Source organism: Triticum aestivum, chromosome 3A, assembly GCF_018294505.1.
Source record: "Triticum aestivum cultivar Chinese Spring chromosome 3A, IWGSC CS RefSeq v2.1, whole genome shotgun sequence".
In the NCBI taxonomy this organism is placed as follows: Eukaryota; Viridiplantae; Streptophyta; class Magnoliopsida; order Poales; family Poaceae; genus Triticum; species Triticum aestivum.
Genome location: NC_057800.1, coordinates 93995310 through 94014272, shown reverse-complemented (window position 1 = coordinate 94014272; position 18963 = coordinate 93995310). Strand labels below are relative to the sequence as shown.

At 48.7% G+C, this 18963-nt stretch overlaps 1 long non-coding RNA gene across 13 annotated transcripts; it reads right to left on the bottom strand.

Moving 5' to 3' along the window:
• Positions 1-10204: 10204 nt before the first annotated feature.
• LOC123060465 (uncharacterized) lies at positions 10205-14744 on the bottom strand. Of its 13 annotated transcripts, none has more exons than XR_006427981.1 (9): positions 14321-14744; positions 14088-14250; positions 13391-13449; positions 13109-13308; positions 12015-13045; positions 11791-11899; positions 11159-11249; positions 10613-10745; positions 10205-10519 (listed from the first exon to the last, which is right to left on the bottom strand). It is a non-coding gene; the product is annotated as an uncharacterized lncRNA (long non-coding RNA). The 13 variants fall into 13 exon arrangements; XR_006427979.1 differs by having other exon boundaries at positions 12015-13035; positions 14321-14743; XR_006427976.1 differs by having other exon boundaries at positions 13109-13449.
• Positions 14745-18963: the final 4219 nt, after the last annotated feature.

Genomic DNA, 18963 nt, shown 5'->3' with positions numbered 1-18963 from the left:
AGAAGTTGAAGATCTTGGGTACCATGATGTCCTGGAAGTGTATCTTCACCTTCAGACTGATGAGCATGAATTACCTCTGCATCAGCATTTGTTGACCCCTCAGAGTCCATGCCAGCAGGACTTGTCCGGATAAAGCAACCAACCTGAAAACAAAGAAAGTTACATCACTGACTGGCCTGGCAGACTAATCACTAAAAATGTAACAAATAACTAACCTCTTGAGGGAGCCATGCAGTAGAATTTAACTCCTGCTGAAGACAGTGGAGATGGCTACTCTGTCTATTTACAGATACTGCCTGGAGCTTCTGCAGATCTTCCTCAAACCTCTTTCTCCGGTATCCAGGCTTTAGACAAGTCTGAAATTCAAGACAATAGGTGTAAAAGTTTGCAACTAAAAAATGCTTTCTTAAAGTGAGCCTTAATTGGGATCTATAGTAAGTACCAGGCGAGGACGATGAAGCAGTTCAGCACGGCGGCTCTTCCACCGCCGACGAGGCGCGTCTCGAGTCATTCGGGCAGACGGACGTGAAGGCGTCAGGCGCAAGCTGAATAGAACAACGGGGTTATATAGGTTCAAACTGTATGATGTTGTAATTGCACGATGTATTGCTCTTCATGCATAGGCATGTATATATGATGTACAAAGGTGGGCCACGGACTTCAACTATACAAGGAACTAGGAGGTGGACCCAATACACAATATGCACATAACACATATACTCAACACCCCCCGCAGTCGAAGCGACTGGACCGGAACTTCTCAAATGACGCCGTAGGCAAGCCCTTGGTCATGATATCGGCAAATTGTTGGGAAGTAGGGACGTGCAAAACACGAATATGGCCAAGGGCAACCTGTTCCCGAACAAAAAGAATATCCAACTCAATATGCTTGGTCCGTCGATGATGCACCGGGTTAGCGGAGAGGTAGACCGCCGAGACATTGTCGCAGTAGACCACCGTGGCACGGTCAACAGGGCAAGAGAGCTCCTGAAGCAGCTGGCGAAGCCACGAACACTCGGCGGTGGCGTTGGCCACCGCACGATACTCAGCCTCAGCACTGGAACGAGAAACCGTAGGTTGTCGCTTGGACGATCATGAGATGAGTGAGGGTCCAAGATAGACACAATAGCCCGAAGTGGAGCGACGAGTGTCAGGGCAACCCGCCCAGTCTGCATCAGAGTAGGCGGTGAGGGCGATGTCGGCAGAGGCGTGAAGCGTGACGCCAAGATCCATAGTGCCACAGATATAGCGGAGAATCCACTTGACGGCAGCCCAGTGAACGTCTCGAGGAGCATGCATATGAAGACACACCTGTTGCACGGCATACTGGATCTCCGGTCGAGTCAGAGTGAGGTACTGGAGAGCACCAACGATAGACCGATAGAAAGCAGCATCCGAAGAAGGAGAACCATCCGTGGCGGAAAGCTTGGCCTTCGTATCAACAGGTGTAGCGGCGGGCTTACAGTTAAGCATGCCAGCGCGCTCGAGGAGCTCGTGAGCGTACTTCCGCTGATGAAGGAAGAAGCCATCCAGACGGCGCACCACCTCGACACCGAGGAAGTAGTGCAAAGGATCCAAGTCCTTGATGGCGAACTCAGCGCGAAGACGAGCCGTGAGCTGACTGAGGAGACCAGCCGTACATGTTGTCAGGATGATGTCGTCGACATAGAGCAGCAAGTAGGTCATGTCAGAGCCTTGATGATAGACGAAGAGCGAGGCGTCCGAGCGGGTAGAGCGGAACCCAAGCTGGCGGAGAAACGTCGCGATGCGCTGGTACCAAGCGCGCGGAGCCTGCTTGAGTCTGTACAAGGACCGCGAAAGCAGGCACACGTGGTCGGGAAGCGTCGGGTCAACAAACCCGGTGGGCTGCTGGCAGAAGACCTGCTCCTCGAGGTGACCATGGAGGAAGGCGTTGGAGACGTCCATCTGGTGCACCGGCCAGGCACGGGAGACCGCAAGGTGGAGAACCGTGTGTATCGTGCCGGGCTTGACAACCGGAGCGAAGGTGTCGGTGAAGTCGATGCCAGCACGCTGTCGGAAGCCACGAACGACCCAGCGCGCTTTGTAGCGATCAAGGGTACCATCAGGACGGAGCTTGTGTTTAAAAACCCACTTCCCGATAATCACATTGGCGTGTCGGGGATGAGGAACAAGCTGCCACGTCCAGTTGCGCAACAGGGCGTCAAACTCCTCTTGCATCGCAGCCATCCAGAGCGGGTCACGAAGAGCGGCTCGAACGGAGGATGGCAACGGCGACGGCTCAGAGGTGGACGCTGCATGGACGTAGTCAGCCGAGGCGTAGCGCGGGCTCGGGCAAAAAACGCCCGTACGGGCGCAGGTGACCGGACCGGCCACATGCGCTGGGGGGCGTGGGTGCCAAGGGGGTCGGGGGCGCAGGGGGTGCCTAGGGGGCCGCGGGCGCCGGGGGGGCCGTGGGCGCCAACGTCAGGGGCGCCGGGGGGGGGGGCGTGGGCGCCAACGTCAGGGGCGCCGGGGGGCGCGGGCACCGGGGGTGCCTGGGGCGCCGCGGGCGCCAATGTTAGGGGCGCCGGGGGGCCGCGGGCACCGGGGGCGCCCGGGGCGCCGCGAGGGCCGTGGGCGCCAACGTCAGGGGCGCCGGGGGCGCCAGCGCCGCGGCTGTAGGAGGCGCCGCATGCGGGGGTGTGCCTCAAAGCCAGGGGCGCGCCAAGAGAGGCGCGCGAGCGCCCTGGGAGAGGCGTCGAGGAGCCCGCGTCACTTATGGCGGGAGGAACAGCCGGGGGTAACTGGTGAAACGGAAACACATGCTCATCAAAGTAAACGTGTCGGGAAGTGAACACACGATGGGAGACATGATCGCAGCACTGATATCCCTTGGAGTTGGTGGGGTAGCCAATGAAGATGCAAGCGACAGATCGAGGTGCAAGTTTGTGAGAAGCAGTGTCGGCAGTGCTGGGATAGCAAAGGCACCCAAACATACGCAAGTCATCATAAGACGGGGGCGTACCAAAGAGAAGATGGTGAGGTGCGTAGTTCCACCGTGGGCGGCAGGGTCTAATGTTAAGGAGAAGTGATGCAGTAGCGAGTGCATCCAGCCAGAAACGAGGCGGCACGTTGGCATGAAACAGGAGCGTGCGAACGCAGTCATTCAGAGTGCGAAGGCCGCGTTCGGCTCGACCGTTCTGCTGTGAAGTGTAGGGGCATGTGAGGCGGAAAACTGTGCCGTGATGCGACAAAAAGGTGCGGAAAGCGAGGTTGTCAAACTCTTTTCCATTGTCCGTCTGAAGCGCAAGGATGGGACACCCAAACTGCGTGCGGACATAGGGGTAAAAAGCCGTCAAGGTAGAGAGTGCATCCGACTTTCTGCGCAAAGGAAAAGTCCACACATAATGAGAATAATCATCAAGAATGACTAGATAATATAAATAGCCCGAGTTACTGGGAACTGGAGAAGTCCACACATCGCTATGAATCAACTGAAAAGAAAAAGAAGCAATGGTAGTGGAATTATTAAACGGCAGGCGAACATATTTACCGACTCGACAGGCATGACAAGTGTGATCCTCGATCTTATTGCAACTGAAACTGAAACTCCTAAGAATATGACGAAGTGTGACGGGGTTGGGATGACCCAAGCGAGCGTGCCAGAGATCGACGCCAGCGAAGAGAGCAACCAGTGCGGTGGTGGTGGATGAAGGCGAGTGCACCGGATAGAGCTCGTCGGGGCTGTCACATCGGTGAAGTACCATTCTGGTTCGAGCGTCTTTAACACAAAAACCAAGCTCGTCAAATTCAACGGAACAGGATTTTCATGCGTGAAACAACGAACGGAAATGAGATTCTTAATAAGATGAGGTGACACAAGTATGTTAGACAAAGATAATGGAGTAGAAGTAGAAGGAAAAGAAGTGTGCCCAACATGTGTGATAGGAAGTGTGGATCCGTCACCGGTAATGATGCGGCGGTCGGTGGAGACATGAGTGAAGGAGGTAAGGTTACCGGGATGAGCAAACATGTGAGCCGTAGCACCGGTGTCCATGTATCAATCACCACCTCCAGTGTAATTATTCGGCGTAGGAGCGGCATGCAGCCCGGTGAGGAGCACCGGGTCCCAAGGCGCCGGCAGCAGGGCCGGCGAGGAGGACGGAGACGCCATGGGGAAGTCGTAGCCGCCGCTCAACGGCGGCGATGGGTACGCTCCATACAGTCCTGACTGCAACTGCGGTGCCGGGTAGGCCGGATGACCCGCTAAAAAAACCTACAGGTCGGCTGACAGATGCTGCAAATGCTGGGCGTCGCCTGGCTGCTGCCCAGCGGGCGAGTGCTGGCCCGTTGATGACCCCACCAGTACGTGGGTGGAGCCTTGTACGCAGGTGAAGATCTGTATATGAATGCAGGCGGAATCCCGTACCCGTACGTGGGAACAGACGCGTCGTAGGTGACGGCTGCCCCGTATGGCGACGGGGCCGTGGTGTAGAGCGCCGGCGGCAGGTCGGCAGAGGCGTACCCCCACCAGAGGTTGACCGCGGACGGAGCACCAGCAGGCTGCAGAGCACCGTATAACTGTTGGGCGCCGTATACGTGCGGGGGCTGCGGACGAAATCCATCTGGCGGCCGAGCTTCTTGGGCGATTGGCAGGCTAGCAAATCTATCGATGGCTTGGGCGATTGATGGGCTAGCAAATCCATCATTGACGGGAGACGAAGCAGTCACGACCTGTACTGCAGCTGATTGGAAGGCACGGGCCATGGAGGCACGAGGCAGCAGTGCCATGGGTCGAGGCAGCTTCGGCGGGAGCAGCTGGCGCGATGGAAAAGCGGCAGCAGTGCGTGGAGACGGGCTCGCGTGATGCGTGCGGAAGCGCGTGGAGATGGGTAAAACGCGACGGCGGGTCGCGACAGGGGCGCGAGCGGCGGCAGCCGGGAGCGGCAGCGGCGGCGCAGGTAGACGCGCGGCGGCGACGGCGGCGGAGCGGAAGCGAGGAAGAAAACATAAAAAAACTGATATCATGTGTGATGTTATAATTGCACGATGTATTGCTTTTCATGTATAGACACGTATATATGATGTTTAAAGGTGGGTCACGGACCTCAACTATACAAAAAACTAAAAGATAAGCCTAATACACAATATGCACATAACACATATACTCGACACAAACGACGGGGCTGGGGTAAGGTATGCACCGTTCGTTCCCTTGCCATTTTTCTCTCCGTGTTTTCGTGTCCGGTTTCCGTTAGATTGCAGAATTCGAGCCGGATTCAGTCCCGGGACTACGACTTCTCCGGCCATGGCTCTCCGTCCTTACCCGTGCTAAGCTTATTTAATAGAGAGAGATAATATTGCCCCCCGCTGGCTGGCTAGGGGGCTCGTGAATCGTGATGCCTTCTCCGTTGAGGAACATGCCGCCGTTGGCCGCGGCGGCGACAGAGTGCAGATTCAGCGGAAAATACACCGCACGTCGAGAAATCAACCCGGCCAAAGACAAGCCCTGGTCCGTGCGCCTCCATGGCGACCTGGTCGTCATCTACAAACTGTGCGAGGTCGGGGGTCCGAAGATGCCACGGCTTGTTCACGAAGCGGCACCCAAGGCATTCGACCAGGTGTTCCTGCTCCACGACCCGGAGACCTTCTTCCGTTCCTATCTGGCCTGCCGCGAGGCCATCCACCAGATGCTCACGCAGACGCCACAGCTCCGCGAGTTCGACCTCGCCGTGGACAACTGGGACGATTTCATGCCCCAAAATCTAGCTAGAGAGATCGTGGAAAACAAGTGTAGGCAGGGTACCGACGAGCATATGGGTGTCGGCCTGCGCTACAACGTCGATTTAGCTCTCACCATCTGGGCAAGGGCTGTCTACAGTGAGCCCAAGGCGCTGCTCCTCGCGTGCAAGGAGGCCACAGCAGCTCAACAATGTCGGCGCGTGGTCACTACTGCAGAGTGCTCTGTGTGTATGGAAGATTTGGCAGTTGAAGACAATGCTGACGCCGTGTTGCTGCCGTGCTCTCACGCCTTCCACGGCAGGTGCCTTGCGCCGTGGTTCCATAGGGTGTCCACATGCCCTATGTGTCGCCGCGATATGGCCATGTACCTGCCTGCGATCACTCCCAAGGGGAAATTTCCAGGTCTAGAACTAGAAGCATGATCGAAATGTTATTCTGCAAGTGCATGCAGCATGGGTCAAGTCTCCAGTGGAGAAAGGTGAATCACCCTCCCTGAATAAAGTGTCCTTGTAGTATTGTGGTTCTACTTGTAGGTGTAACTGATTCAGGTGCAAATGCATGCCAAGTTTAAATTTCTCACGAATGACAAACTAGTCCATGCCCCGTGGAGATAACGGCATGTCTCAAATATCTTTCCTACTTTTCAAGATTTGAGCTCGTGTCGTTCTGTCAGTTTGATTGGACGTGTTCATCTGTTACTCTTGATATTTGGAAGTACTCCCTCCGTTTCAAATTACTTGTCACAGAAATGGATATATCTAAAACTAAAATGCATCTAGATACATCCATACCTGCGACAAGTAATTCGGAACGGAGGGAGTACTAAATTGCTCGAGAACAGACACTGATCAGTGGACCAAGCATTAATTGCCAGCGACATAATTTTTAACGCCTTGTGATTTAGTGATGTACCGTGCCTTAATATGAAATGTATGATGTAAACGTGCTATGTATCTTTTACCAGCCTTACAGGTATAGAGACAACAAGATACTATGTTCTTGTTCGAGTTGATTGATTTTTTGTATGAAAATGATGTACACATCGCTTTGTTTTTGAGAAACTTAACATACTGTATCCTTAAAACAATGTTGACAGAAGCATTCGGGTTTGCTTACAGGATAGAAGTTCCCACAATAATAGGGCAAAAATGAAAGATCCACACTGCTTTGTAGGTTCAGAAGATGAATGTCCGGGAGGACCAAACTGATGCATACTAGAGTTGCTGTATATATGCATATAAAAAATAAAACTCTGCTTTCAACGATACAAATCCGAATTGTATGATATATACTGTACATCTCTTCCAAATATATGCATGCGTTCCGTAGTACTTAGAGGTGCAATTGTGTCTGAAGTTCAGCAAGCAAATCTTAAATGAAGATTCAGTTTAGGTAGCGAAACAATGCACCTTATATCTAGCTGAGTTTCCATTCTTATGTGTTAGTATTACTGTAGTGAGTCCAGTCTTGCAGAATATGATGCCTTTGCCAATTTGACTTGGGGTTTACATTTGACCTGGCATTTTCACATTATGTTTTTCTCCCCACGAAAGCATGAAATAGTAGTGAAGGAAGCAGAAGTTCTAAATATGTTGTTGATAGCTTAGCTGTTGTGACAAAGAGATGGCTCTGAGCACAGTGACAACATCTCCTCTGCACTGGAAGAGGATTATGCTGGTATCCCGGCACTCAGCTCGTCCTCAATCTCTCTTGGTAAAATCGAACAGAGCTTTGTATTGTGAGTTTTTTTTTTGAATAATCATGTTAATTTCCTTGATTATCTTACCCTTTTTTCTGTTGTGTTCATAGTATTATTTATGTGGCTCAAGCCTGGTTTATTATTAAATGCAGTTTGAATTTTGATTTTAACAAAACTGACCGCCATTTGCCTTAGCCTGACATGCCAATAGTCTATGCTAGTTATGTTTTCTATCATTAATTAACAGCTACTTATCTGTGATTGTTCTAATTTCGGAGTTTGTGTTCTATGAACTTTCATGAAAAAATCCATTGGTTCTAGTATAAGAGGAAATATATGATGTGCAATTATTATGATCAGTATTACCTATGTTTGCATTTTGAAAGTGTGACGCCACTTTGCTCAACTGACTGAAACTTTTTTATAATCTAGGGATAGTGGAACATTTGTGTTTCTGGCATGTTTCTTGGGATATTTCTCCTACGAAATGCAGTAGACTGAATCCTGGCATGCTCTCAAGTTATAGGCAGATGATTTTTGGTTTGTGGGTGGTTCCACAAGGTAGTGTGATTGAAGATTCAGAAAAAGAAGTGACAAAAGTTAATGAAATCGTTTGGGGAAAAAAGAATACTGAAGTGGCATCACAACTGTTAGGAAATACTAGTATAACGCCCGTGCGTTGCCACGGGCTTTAAAAAAATTACTTGGTACATATATAACATAATACATGTCAGATTTCATGTGTAGAAAATTGAACTTTACTTTACTTGCAATGTATATTTAGATAAAAAATGCAATTCAACGACGTAGACTAACTCAGCTGATACACAAAATAAAAGAAAGTTGTTTAAAAATATAGAACAACTTTATCATGCACTCCATTACAAACGATAGATAACACCTGAACGCCTTTTTATGCAGTTTCTATCTAGGATTCTAGATAACACCTGGACGCCTTTTTATGCAGGTGCTATCTATCAAATGATGGGTCGTCTAACGGAGCATTTTCATTGTTATTATCCATTAGTTAAAGACAAAACATGGAGGATTTTGTTCCTTAAAATTAATGTTCCAAGATGCTGCAACCAGAAACTTGATTGTGTTGCACAATTGTGTGGAAAACTATTACATATGAAATTAGGCATTTGGAACCATACATGTTACCATTAGGAAATACTGCAGCAAAAGACATACGCAACGTAACATCCCAACCCTACAGGATCATTAAGAGTACATACGCAGGGGCAGATACTCCCAATCATGGTTATAATAAGTTATAAAAAATATTGTTTCATATTATTGAAAAAAGTACATAAAATCAGGCGATCGAGCAGCTAAGAAATCTCACTGAAAAATATAAAAACAAAGTATTTTAACTCTTGAATAGATTTAGTGAATCCAGTGCTTGATTTATTGAAGATGTAAGGACAAATTCAAGTATTACCAAGGTGATGGGATCTATGCCGAAAGGAATTTCAACTTCTGACAAGCTGTGACAAAAAGAATGATGGGGAATTAGGGGCACATGGCAAAGGCGCTTGGCTAAATTCAAGAAATCAAACAAATATCACAGGGTGGGGAAATTGATCTGATCTTGTCAGGGAAGATATTTACCTAATCAAACTAATATAATCCATTTTCGAAGAGAATTAGTCAAATCCTAGACTACTTTCGTCAACCAAATCAAGAACTGCATGTTTGCAAGAGGACACATACGAAGGGAAGAAGAATATCATATCTTGTAAGGGAAGAGCAATAAATCGACAAGTCGCCGGCGGGCTTGGAGGAGGCCCAGAGCACACTGTCTTCTCCACTCATTCGCGAGGCTGCGCCTCACCCTCCCAGAAACAAAACGACCTACATGCTCCCCTTTAATAGTATAGATTAAACTGTTGATTATTCCAGAAAGTAATAATCATAATTAAAAATACAAACACGGAAAAACAACAAAAATAATCTTATACTTCCTCGGTTCCTAAATATTTGTCTTTTTAGAGATTTCAAATGGACTACCGCATACGGATGTATATACACATATTTTAGAGTGTAGATTCACTTATTTTGCTCTGTATGTAGTCACTTGTTGAAATCTCTAAAAAGACAAATATTTAGGAACGGAGGGAGTATAATGCATTGCATACCTAGTTGATATGGAGGGGTTGGCAAGAACAGTCTGAGAATTGTGATATTTAGTTTTCACTCACATAAAACCTATAGGCTGACAAATAATAAGCTAATACATCATGTCCAAAATAATTGGCAAAGCATGTTAATTTCAAAAGGGAGCATCGTCAATACAATACGAACATTTGCATTTGTGCTCCATATGCATGACTGGCATGCCACGTAACGTCCATCAAACTTTGGTAATTATATTCAACCCTTTTCATATAAAGCACACTGTCATTGCAGGGAATTTATTATTAATGTCAGGTTCCATTTGATGTACTAATCTGACAACACAGTCAAAGAGAAGAAGTTTAGAATGTGTAGCCTCTATTAAGTAACAATATAACTTCCAGCACATAGTAGTGGGCTAGTTGGTGAAATAACCGTACCAAACTGCATGGAGAGTAGCCATAATTCACAAGTATTATTAGGCGTGGTCAAAACTCAAGAAGGCCCATCTTCGCATTCCTTTAATCATTTTGCTCAATCAAGTCGCCCTAATAGAAGCCATATATAGAAATGTGTTCTTACAGATATGAGAAGAATAACTCGTTAGTAGTTGTAGCTCATTTCAAGAGGGAGATTTATTAAAAAACAGAATAAATGTACTAAGTTTTTGCCCTTCAGATATCCTGACATACAAATCCAGCATGTGTTATGGAACCTTGTAATGGGAGTGGTTTGCCAAGTCTTGAATTCATGGAAGAATCTTACGAAATAGGCTTTCGCCCCGCTATATAGATATAGCAACAACCCAATACAACCAAGAGTCCAATGCTGGGGCAAACAGCACAAGCACGCCCAAACGAAAAAAAAAGAGAAAGAAGAGAGAAAATAATGTCGACAGCGTCGGATCGACGAAAATGATGATGACCCGCAACCGCTGCGCCCACCGGAGATTTACCACCTCGCTCCTAGCACCTTGAACCTCCGCATGCCAAGCAACACCTTCAAGAAAGAACACGACAACAATGACGCTACTGCCCGGACAAGTCCTAGGGTTTCCCCCGGTACGCGGACGGGCATGGGGAAGGGGAATACCCGATGCCCTTCAGGAAGGAACGGTGGCGCCCACGGGCGTCACCGCGTCGGTGCGGACATTTGGGGCCAAACAGGTTGCTTGACGGAAAGATTGAACAACATTATTTAACCTTCTTATTATCATTTCACTTATCTACATGTTCACAGGAAGAAGAAAATTAAGCTTAGCCAGTATAGCAAGTAGCACACTGCCGATATGAAATGTCACTAAAGAGTAAGTCATGTAGCTTAGCCAGTATAGCAAGTAGCACACTGCAGTTTACAAGAATCTTCCTATTTCTCATTGATTAAATAGACCAATTATTTTCAGCAATTCCGCAAACAGACACCTAACATTATGCCCTGCTTGCTAATTCTGAAGGATGCAATGTTAATGCATCAACAGTAAGTAGTATGCAGGCTTCTTGCAAATCTCAAATGAGTGTTTTCAGTGTGGAAGATTACATTGATGTAGGCAATTACGGAAGCCAGCAAACATTTAGTTATATTTATGATGCTTGCTAATGTGGCTTCAGAAATAAAAAATCATGACAAGCGTTGCCTAACCTCTGAATTAGCTCACCAATTGCTTCTTGTAAACTGCATCAGAAGCCTTCACAATGTCCTGGATAAGGATACACAAACCCCACAGTCTTTCCTTGATAAAATGAAATGAAAAGGTAAGAGTTGTGGGTAAGGTCAGTTCAGGGAGGGATGGAACGACGAAACGAACGAAATGATAATTAAATAGAACATGATCAAATGCCCGTCTTTCATTAGACTCGCTCTGGTTCCAAGCGGTGCACATCATAGTTACTTCATGGTTCTAATCTAAAATGCAGCCCTAATTCACTGGCAAATGGCAGACCGAATACAAAATTTTACAAATATCGTTTTACATATAAAAAATAAAATCACAACAAAGGGTCATTTTTTCGTTAGTTGGAACAGAGGGCCAGTTCAGGGTCAAACATTCCAAATACTACACTAAGAAACCTAGCGTGGCCTTCTAGTTTATAAAAGGATAGGAAATGAATGCTCAAATAGACTTCTACACTGATAATTTAATTTGTGAATGACAAAAAAATTATGGATTGATATTTTAATTTGGAAAGGACAAAAAATGATATACCATTTTTCAGTGTTGAACACAACTGAATGGAAAACAATCCACCAATTCCTTGCCACGGCTAACATACCTATAGTATACTTTCCACCCCTATTTTACCAGGTTCGCCTCCCCATGGTATCCCCCTCCTCGGCAGGTCCTTGCTCCAATATAATGCATGAATGCACCCCATCCAAATCCTACATATGTAAGAAGAACACAGCCCATTGTAGAAGTCCTCGGTGATCCACTCAAGTGGTGAATCAGTCCACCAAACAAACGGAATTAACCGATGAAAGGGGCAAGAGAAATCACCTCTGATAAATGGCAAGTTTGAAAATGAGAATGATGATCAGGGGCGTAATCTTCAACTGCAACGATTACCTGAGATCCTCAACAATAATTTAGTACGTAACCAAGTTCATTTGGATCCTGCAAGGGACATCGAAAAATGTTTGAGCACAAAAAGGGTGTCAAAGAGTGGCAGCCCATAAGGAGCAGAAAGTGATGAAACAACACAATAGCAGAGTTAACGCAGAAATGTACAGCTTTTTTATATCACTACTAAACCCGAGATCATCCTAGAAGCGGAGGAACTAAATAATTACAGTAACATAGGCGCATCAACGACAAAGGAGCATAGATAAACCCACAGGAACACAAATTAGTTTCTTATAATCAAAGTTTCCATAATGATTTACCAGAGTACATGAACTGACAATCCAATCGAGCAGAACTGGGGAGAATACTGTGTGCTGCATAACTAAAAATAATCAATCTGTAGGTTTAGTAATACAATCTTGATTAATAGACAGATCAATTATGTCAGTCAATGAATTTTTTGCTGGAGTCAAGGATGCGAGACATTTATTATATTTGTTGCTTGTGTTGGGAAGGAAATCAAATCAAACGTTCATTGTTTTTAGTTGTTATTCCTAATAGAGTAGCACATGAAAACTCAAACAAAATAGGAAAGTGTTGTGGCCATTTAATACTGAAACCAACAGGGTACTAAGAAACTGATGGATATAAACTTGTTATTGTCATGCTTGCTGGAGAGAAACAAAAATAGAAACACAATTAATAATATGCAGTGCTAAATTAACCCATGAAACTAATACTCCATGTGACTGCACGCTGAGCACTGTCCACCTCATTTTGAGTTTGGTTACCCAACTCTTTTAGGCTGAGTTGCAAAAACTTCAAAATATGTAACTCTTTCAGAGCAGATAAAAGTTGTGTTTAAGGCGAAACTTCCTCCGTCCTCAAAGAACATGTAAGCTAAGTGTTGTCCACCTCATTTTGGGAATTGAGAGAGTTGTGCTCCGTCCTCATCCTTATGATAGCTAAGTGTTGTCAAGGAGTGAGCCTGAAGCATGTAAAAGTTCAGAAAAGTTAGCAATGCATACCTGGATTGTTTGTGTTCCTCAAAGAATACGGTGACCCTGTTGACAGTCGTGGTCCGGCTGAGCTTCAGTATGATAGTGTCTGCCCCCGGAGATCCAGACATAATCATCAATTTATCTAACACAAAAGAGTTCTCGCAGATGCCATCCTTGACGTTGTCGCCCTGTTAACACAGAAGTCTATGTGCCAATGAACCTTCTCCCTGAGTGTAACGAACATCAAATGGTTGTGATTCTTTATGTGCTCAGTTATGAACCAACTATTTATTAGCTGCATGTAGCAACCTGATCAGTGCGGGACACTCATACATGCATGATCGGCTATTCTCGGCCTTAGGCTTTCCCTGAAAAAATTCAAAAAAAAGTGATGGCACATCAGCTCACTCCATGATGCCTTTTTTCAAACCAAAACTGCAAAAAAAAAAACCACATATAGTATCTCGTACCACAGAACTTAGTGAACAATTGCACTCTATCTTCTGCATTTAGTCGGCTTTCCCCATATCTAATACCGAATCCAACTTCCCATGAATACAGGTTGTAGAAGTCGTATGCCTCGCCCAACGAATCGAAACTTGTTCCTATTTCTGGTTTAATCATACTATTCGTCGGTTCCTCGGCAAACTTCCTTATCGATTGCTCCAGTGTGCTCATCCGTGAAGCGCACAGAGTTCTGTCCGGTGGTGTGTTGCAGATAGTAGTGTTTTCTCAGGAAATTATGAACTGGTTTGTCAAAACATTTAATCCACGGACTCCTGATATGCAGCCTGGTTCGCAACGTTTCTCTTATCTGAAATTCTAAACACCTTACAACATCTAACTACCTGAAACACGCCGAAACCAAATTTCTGCTCCCATGATTTCAAATTAACTAAATATATTGTTTGGCGAATCACCATCAAGAGTCCTTGAACTTAAATAGCTGTCTATAAATGCGCTCAAATTAAATATACAATCAGACCACGGGGACGAGACGGCTCACCTTTTCGTCCATCCAGGTGCCTCCCGATTAACCTCAGGGTGCAGCCAGATTCACCAATTGAATCCTCCGTGCCAAGAGCGCCAGCCTCCCCCTGGGTGGCAGCCTTAGCGGCACCGGATCGGAGTGCTTAAGGTCATCGGCGAACTCTTGCCGAAGTGGGAACCTGCGGGCACCGGATTTCAAGGAAAGGTTTGTAAAAATCAATAGAGGGGTGGCGGACAAAAAGAGCTTACCTGACCACCAGATCGAGCACGAACTTCAGGCCGTTCTCCTCCATCCTTAAGCACTGGAGCGGAGGTGGAGGCGACCAGAGCCGGCGGCGGCGCGGCGCCGAGGTTGGTGCGACGGCGAGCTCGGGCGGTGAGGCGGCGGGGCAGAAGCTGCAGGAGACGGCGGCGGGGACCTCGAGGCCGAGCTCAGGCCATGGCTTCCCTGGCTCCAGAGGCCGTGGCGGCGCCGGACGCAGCAGCGGGGCGAGGAGGAGGCCGGCCGTCGGGGAGGCAGGAGCTCCTCGTCCCCTCGATCCAGATCGGGATCGAGGAGGGAGCAACAGGGGCGCGAGGGAGCGGGCGACCCGCGGGCAGCGGTCGGGGCGTAGGTCTTTCTTCGTAGGTTAACCGTCGTAAATTTTTGTAGGAGGATTTTCTGTTCATGAATTATAGTGTTTCACAACGGGCCTCGTGGTAGCATATCGTTTTTTTTGTCGATTTTAAGGGCGGAAGGGGGGAATCGCTGGGTTGCGGGAGGTAGAATTCAGGACGAAAATTAACCATCTTTGATGGGACGAAAATTAATCGGCGAAGACTACCAACTGCTCCAGTAGGAGTGAAGATGCAACTTGTATTTGCTTGCAACAAGAGAGTTCCAAGCGAGTATGATCATGGCCCCTGCCTGTCGCTCTCATCAAGGCCTGACAGATGCCTGTAGCCCCTGGACCGGTCGCTGTCATACCATCCTTCGCTGTCCATCACGTTCTTTCCTGGAAAAAAATCCTATAAGACCCAGGTCGTACACAGCGATGGTAAGACCCACTTCGGCTGAGGACACCTGGCAAAACCAAATCTCAACGCACGCAAGCAAGTTTCTCTATTTTCAGTATCAAATCCTGATTTCCGTCAGCCTCGCCGAATCCCCTTTCCTTCTCCCGTTCGCTCGCCGCCGCCCACGACCACCAGCAGCAGCAGCCATGCGGCACACGGCGCGTCCTCCTCACCCCATCCGCACAGGTTGCCCGTCCAGATGCTCTGTCACGTCGCGCAGTTAGTCATGGTAAGGAAAAAGGACGATCTCTTGTTGACGGCGGCGGCGTGACACGACGATGCTCATCCTCACAGCAGGCACACCGGCTACTCGTCCAGCCTCTCCATGATGCTGCAGAGTCGTTTATGGCAACGAACTATAAGCCGCCCATCATACCGTGTGGGGATTGATCCTCTTTAGTATCAAAAACATGGATCTGAAGATGGATGTGTGTAATGGCAGTGCTTGTCACTGTAAATTCAATTGATTGATGTAAAAAAATGTATTTTTTCACCATGTAATCAGTCAATTTTAATTTTTACCCTATTGTAATGTTCGAAGCTTTCTGGAAGTTGCAAGTTTCAACTGAAATTGATCTGATGATCCCCTAGGAAAAATGATATGATGGTCAGTTGTATCTGTTTGGTTCTCTTTATTTTGTTGTATCTTTCTCTACAACTTCCTGCCATCACTGTAAGTAATATGAACTGCTGATGCCAGGGGCTTCAGGTATCAGGAGAAGGCAACTGCAACAATACACATTGCAGATTTTACAGGAGCTTCAAAAGGCTCCTGGCATTTGTCATGACTCTGTTTATCTCTTTATTCAACAAACAAGTAGGCAGCAATACACATTTCAGTATTATTGGATATTAAAAAAAAACCTTTAGCACAAGAGCTTCAAATACCAAGAGCTTTTATTCACAAGGAACTTCAAATACCAGGAGCTTTTAGTCACAGTGTACATCAAATTCATTTATACAATACATTTGCTCCACAATCTGCATCAACTATCCTATCTTAACTTGAGAAATTTCTGAAGGAAAATGTACAAAGCATCTGCTGAATAAACCAAGTCTGCAGCTTCAGTTCGTGTGGTTTTCTTCAGTTTCGTCAGTAGTTTTCTGTTCTTCAGTCAAGCGAGATTAGCTAGAGTTTGTTAGCGCGGAGAGCGAGTCTAGTGGGTAGCGATGGACGAGCAGAGTAGTCGGCGAGCTGCCAGGGCGCCGTGGAACGTGGCCGTGAACGGCAGGGTAGAGCGGCGGGGGCGGTGGCCGCGGCCACGGCGAGCTTGCCGGAGAAGCAAGCAGAGGATTGCGCTAAGGGCGAGCTGCCGGAGCGCCGAGGAACTCGGTCGTGGTCGTGGGCGGCGGCGAGGGAACGGGAGAAGGAAAGAGGATTCGGCGAGGCTGACAGGAATCGGGATTTGATACTGGAAATAGAGAAACTTGCCTGCGTGCGTTGAGATTCGGTCTTGCCTGCCAGGTGTCCTCAGCCGAAGTGGGTCTTACCATCACTGTGTACAACCCGGGTGTTATAGGATTTCTCATCTTCCATCATACTTTCGGTATGAGGACGCACCGTGTGCCTGCACTGTCTACTGTGTTTTATCTCACAACATAAATGTATTACCACCTAATCCCAAACAAGAATATGGCAAAACATAGATATAACTATATAAAGAGAAATTGAAGGAAACAACACAAACATGACATGGAAATGTAAGGATCGCAAAAAAAAACCTTCTCTCATCAGTAAAACATCTTAATGCTAATTTGGAGCTATGATGTATTTCGACCAAATTACATTAAAAAAATTAACCGTGGCACCCCCAAAGTGTTGAGATCATAGATCTGTCACTGATTTTCAATTGACTCACTATGTACATATTCTCTCCGTTCAGAAATACTTGTCTTAGAAATGGTTGTATCTAGAACTAAAACAAATCTAGATACAATCATTTTTAGGACAAATATTTCCGAACGGAGGGAGTACCTCCTAGCGCGCACTCTACCAGTCTCCTCTTCACCATATGGAACATTACGTGACAACATCTAGCTGCTCATATGATTCATCTCCACAAAGAGCGACGATCAAATCTAGCGCCTTAAGAAAAAAAAACGGGTAAATGGTTGCCAAAGTGTAAGAGTATCTCCAGCCGTTGGCCACCCAGAAGGCGCTAAAAATCACCTAATTTCGGCACAAACACGACGCAAATTCAACCAAACTTCGACGAGTTCGTACATATTTAAAATATTTTATAAAAAAGAAAAAAAACGCTACTAGGCTGCTCCTCGCCGTCTCCTCGCCGTCCGCTGCCCTTGCAGTTCTACATGCCGAGGAGGCGGTAGAACCACGTGTAGTCGCCGTCGTCGTCGTCGTCGTCGCCGCCGCCTCCTCCGCGGCCGCCGTCCCTGCTGCAACCCTCCCCCGGTTGGCGCGGGGGTTGGACGGTCCGGGGACGTTCTCGTCGTCGTCGCTGTCAAGGATCACGACGCCGCGCTCTTCCTCGCGTCCATGTTTGCGGGCGGCTATCTCCTCCAGGGCCCGGCGCTGCCGGACCATCTCGTCGCGGAGGTAGTCGTCCCGCGCCCACCGTAGGGCGTCCTCGTCGGAGAAGCCGCGCCGGGCTATCTCCACGTACTCCGCGGCGAGGCCGGGCTCGGGCTTCGGCCTGACAAGGACGAGGCGGCCAGAGGCGGGGGCGGAGTCGTCGATGCGGACGCCGGAGCTACGGGTGTGCGCGCTAGGCGTGTCCTTGGGCTCCTGCTTGACGGGGCGGAGGCAGGGAGAGTCGGACGAGCGGCCGGACGAGGAGGAGGACGCCCCCAGGTCCATGCGCCTCGGCGTCCACGAGCTCCCATGCCGGCGAGAGATGGACATGGGAGCGTGGCACTCCAGCCTCGGTGTGTTGCCGCCCTCGATATACTCGAGGATGGCCTCCAGCGTGCGGCCGGGCACGCCCCACCATCGGCGCCGACCTTCGAAGTTAAGCCTTCTGGAGGGCACGACGCCGTTGGTGGCCTCTAGTTGCTCGGCGTGGCGGCGGCGGAAGTAGGGCTCCCAGAGCGAGCTGTCGGGGAGATACCGCGGACCTACCCTCGCCGCCCGCGGTAGAGAGGCGCGGATACGCGCGATCTCCACACGCAGCGCCGCCCCGGTGGACGGTGGCGACACCGGGACCCTGCCGGCGCTGATCCTCCACGCCCCCGACACCCGCATGTCCGGCGGGACCGGGTACTCAGCCTCGAAGAGGAGCCGAGCTTCGTCCTCGTGAAGGTGGCGGCGGACGAAGCCGTTCGCCGCCACACCGTCGCCTGAGAAGCGCTCGGCCATGCTTTGAACTGGAGACAGCGAGAGGAGAGGGAGGAAAGGGGGAGAAATGGCGCTGCTGCGGTGGAGATTCTGTGTGTCACCGGCGCGCTGGAGTTCATCTTATATAGGCGGAGGCACCGCTCGTACGCGTGGCCGCCGCGCGTACGCGTGGCGGGCGAGGGGACACGCGTCGTCCGGTCACTGCGCCGCCCGTGAGGAATCAATGGAGGAGGCTGACCGGCGCGGCAGCGCGCGGCAGTTTTGGCATTGATTCGCCGCGGGAAACGAGGCGATGAGGACGACGAAGTGGCGAGAAGAGAGACGAGTCGCTGGCAAGGAGGGCCCGCGACTGTTTCGCGCCAAAAACGATTCGTCGGGCGCCTTCGAGCGCCCCCCAGCATGCCGGGTTTGGGTTGGGTCCGCCGACGCCAATTTTGGCTCGAGCCGGCGAAAAATGGGCCTTTGGGAGCGCGACTGGGCCGATTTTTCAACGCCAACGACTGAAAAGTCGCCTGAGGGGCCTTGTTAGAGCACGGCTGAA